This window comes from Calliphora vicina, chromosome 5 (assembly GCF_958450345.1).
Source record: "Calliphora vicina chromosome 5, idCalVici1.1, whole genome shotgun sequence".
In the NCBI taxonomy this organism is placed as follows: domain Eukaryota; kingdom Metazoa; phylum Arthropoda; class Insecta; order Diptera; family Calliphoridae; genus Calliphora; species Calliphora vicina.
The window spans coordinates 75,963,287-75,967,652 of NC_088784.1; positions in this window are offsets into that span (position 1 = coordinate 75,963,287).

The following is a 4,366-nucleotide window of genomic DNA, read 5'->3' on the forward strand; positions in this document are numbered from 1 at the left end:
CAACCCATCTGTACTCAATTCTATAATATATTTTGCTAATTTCAACACTATACACTGCACGGGTAGGAATTATACCCTGTTTGCTGTAGGTCTAAAGAGAGCAAGTATCACAAGACCATATAAGCCTTTACAATTTGTCTAAGATTAGCGATGGCTTAACCTCACGGTGCTCTCAAAACTGGATAGAATCAATGCGTCTATCACCACCATTGTGTGACTTGCAAGGACCACACAATTGGTAACTTCTCATACATTAACTGTACAGATCAATACACAATCCCCTTTCTCGTAGACTCGTGCTGCCTAATCCCAGCCATCCGCAGATAGCTAGTCGATTAGTAAGACTAGGAAAATTATCGAAGTAGCAACATCCGGCCTAGTAATCCTCAGCTTTTGAAGCTGACCAATAGAAGTCCAAGTGTGTGTTTCTGACACCACACACAATAGACCTTGACCGAGAACCAATCCCAACGATCAGTATATCAGGAACGACACCACCTCAATACGTTTCCTGAGCACAGCGCCAATTGCTATCTGCTACTTTCAATGGCTCTGTTGCTTCGGCTAACAGTACCTAGTAAAATACAATTGTTTGCCAGAAATGTGCTTTAGGTTTTAAACCACAGCCACCACGTGTTCACCAAAGTGGACTCACCAATGATCCAACAGGACAAGTCCTTTCGGCAAGGGATCCCCATGGCACTAGATAAAGTCTCTAGTCAAATGCGAATTTCGATGGATTCTTACCTCGGTGTCGCCCCATATTTTCCCATTGTCTCTGTATGATCCATGGAATTAGTTCTATCGAAGTTCTCAAGTAAGACATATCTTTGTGACAGAGAGTGTGCTATGTTATCCGGTCTTAAGGGAGTTTTTGCTAAATTTCTTCTATACCAATCTTTTCATGTCAATCTTAATTACCAAAATGTTTCGATTTGTTGAATATTCTACTACATTTCCTGTGCATATCATCAGTAGGTCACAGAACCGTTGAACAATCGTTCCACTTTGGAACTGGCATAGGCCCATTATTTGGTTGTCCTACTAAACATCTGCACTATCTCATAATATCTCCATCAACTATTCTGTAGGGCATTAAAAAGACAACAAAATATTTATAATAAAAAAAAAAACGCTAGACATGTCTTAAGCATTCATTTGGTATCATTGGACAGTGTCTGATTTTATTTAATTTTTTTTTTGTCAAACTGATACCTTTTTGAGGCAAAAGAGTGTATAGACCTTATAATATTTCCCAGGCGATTTTAGGCGTGAATCTATTTAGTTTCCTATTCAATAAGCAACAAAAGCAGCAGCAGCTACAGAAAGCTGCAACATCGTCAACCATGGAACGCTGCAACATGGAAATACAGAAGAAAAAATAAAATAACTGAACACAAACAAAACAACAACTTGTCTTAAAGAAGAGTGTGAGCAATAGATTTCAGCTCATTGAATGGATTGTGTTGTGTTGTTGTGCTGCAACAGCAGCAGCAGCAAACAACAAAATATAGATACAATGTTGTTTGTGTTAAATGTATGTTAAAAATTTATATCGCTCATGTTTTATGCGCATGCTTAAACGTTTGAAATGTCGTTGGTTTTTTCGTTGTTGTTGTTGCTGCTGTTGTCGTTTGTACGATTTGTTTGACTGTTTCTTTGCTGTTTGTTTGAAGTCGTACAGATGAGCTTTTTAAGTTTTTAACTGAAAAGTATTGTACTTTTTTGTTGCTGTTATTTGTTGTAAGCAGCAATAGCAGCAGTTTAATGCCGGTAGCAAAAACACTCAACATCGAATGATTTTTATTGATGTTACAACAACATCAAAAACAACAACAGCATTAACTTAAATAAATTCGTATTTGGTTGTTGGGATGTATGTTGGGTACCTCTTAACATGTGTTGTGCTCAAGTCGATTGCTTTGACACCTAACATCGTTTTGCGCTATTGTTATGTTTTTTGTGGTTGCTGTTGTTGTTGCTTTTTTTATGGCTAATACTCTTGTTGTTGTTACCTCTCGCTACTTGCCCCAAAACGAGGGTTAATTGCTAAGGAACTTTTTACATTTTGAATTGGTTGGAATATTTTCGGATAAGTACGTATATGGGTTTTATTCTGTCAAATAGATAAGGAACTGGATTTAATATTTATACCCTACCCTACTATAGAGGGACCTTCTATCAATTTCCATCGGGGCATTGCAATGTACTTACGCGATGAAGTTGTGTACAAGTGCCAGCAATCTTTAAGAACATATGATGCAGAATTTAACTGTCTCTGGATTAAGTTCAAAATCAAGGCACGTTATTTGCACATCGGGTTTCTTTATAGAAATCCAAATGCAACAAGCTTCGATGCGCTTTCCAATTCCATATTGAAGATTCTTGAGAGTTGTCCGAGCAGTGAAATTGTAGTACAGAAGGCCAATATGTTGAGCTACTCGCCGAGCACAACCACATTGCGCAATTAGTGAATGAGCCAACACACATTTCATGTGTTGAAGAACTCCAACATAACACTCTTGACCGTTTTCTCACCACACATCCTGTAAAGTACGAAGTGGATGTTCTTTCACCTCTCGGTAATTCGGATTATTATACCATTTCCACATTATTTTCGCACTCAGAACTTCGCAATGTTTCACAAACAGCTATGAAATGTTTAATTTTTATCTACGAAAAGGCTTGTTGGGCTGAGCTCAACAATTTCTTTCGGCATTTTAATTGGAAATCTTTTTTTCCAAGACAATAACGAATGGCGGAATGAAGACTTTCATTCCATCAACGAAATCTTCGATTAAATAGACGTAGACAAAAATCTTGGTTTAATAAGACGTTCAAAACAGCAATCAGATCTAGAGAGGAAGCATTCAGAACTCAGAAACTGATTCGCTACGCAAAAAGGCGAGATCTAAGTGTGTCAAAGTACTAAGGCGCGAAAAAGCTCTACACGATCAACGCCTTCTGCTCCCCGAGGTAGTAAAATCTTTTCGTAATTCGTTAACAGAGTAAAGAATAAAGCTAGCTGCTCAATTTCGACTCTTTTAAAGGATGACGAAACATTCAATGAATTATTTTCAAGTAATTCTCACTTGCCGGAAAGTGATCAACCACTGCTCGAACTCGAAAGAGTATTAGTGACTATTGACATTAGCTAACCTTTTCATAACTTCATATCATGCCGTCGAATTTCCTGAAGGTTGCTAATGTCACGCCAATTAATGAAAAGGGAGAGGCTTCTCGAGCGCGTACAGGAGAGGTGTTAGTTGGGTATCCAACTCTATTTATTAGATGGAGCGCAATGTGGCCTGCGTTTCCCGCTTCTGTCGGTTCTACAATCGAATGTGTTCTGATGAAATTTGGGAACTTGTTCGTCATACCCACAGATTTTTACATAATACTTGTTTTTCATCAAGAACACATCCCGATTGGTCAGTAGACCGCACAACACACTACAGGGACAATTCGTTCTTTAGCCGTACTGTCCGTATGTGGAACAAACTTCCCACTAAAGTGTTTCCTGTAATTTTCAATGAGTACAGGAAAGTTCAAATCGAATGCCCACAAGCACTGCTACCTTTTTACTCCTTTTCATAACCTATTTTCCTTGTGCTGCTCCAAGAAGAAAAAAATATCATAACAAAAATACATAGACTGAAACTTTTAGAGAAATCGGAAAACGTTAGCTTTCATGACAATAAAGTGGGGCAGAATCAGAAATAAATCCATTTATAATCGACTGATCCGATTAACATAAAGTTTCACACAGGCGTAAGAGTGCAGCATTCACGTTTATTTGAAGACACTCCTCAAAGGCCTCTTACAGCGCCCTCAGGAGCGGTACTGTGGGGTCTCAAAGAAGGGCACCTCGACATTTTTAAATGATTGCGATTTTCTGTGGTTCATTTAAAATCAAGAATTTTAATATATTCTTAAAGACCATGTGTTATTCATTTCTTATAGTTATCTCTCCATATTTTGAAATTTCACCTTGGTCCAGTTTTTTATGCTAAAAGTTTAAAAGCAATACCTTTAAGAATAAAAAAGTAATCTATTTGAATTATTAAAATACGGTAAATTTTGAATTCGTGATTTCTTTGAAATATAAAATATTTAAAATATCCTTTTACTGGTTTTCCTATGCCCTTCCTTCTTTAACCAATTTTGTAACGAAATTTTGAATTTAAGCTAAGTCTTCTAAAATTCCTGAGCTGGACTTCCAAGACGAACAACAGTTTTAGATACTATGAGATATTCCAAATCAAAAATATTATTTTACTAGACAATTTACTTCTGTATTCACTAAAAATAATTCTTTTATATAGAATATGCTCTTTTCGAGTCTAAAAAATAAAACTTTAAAGTG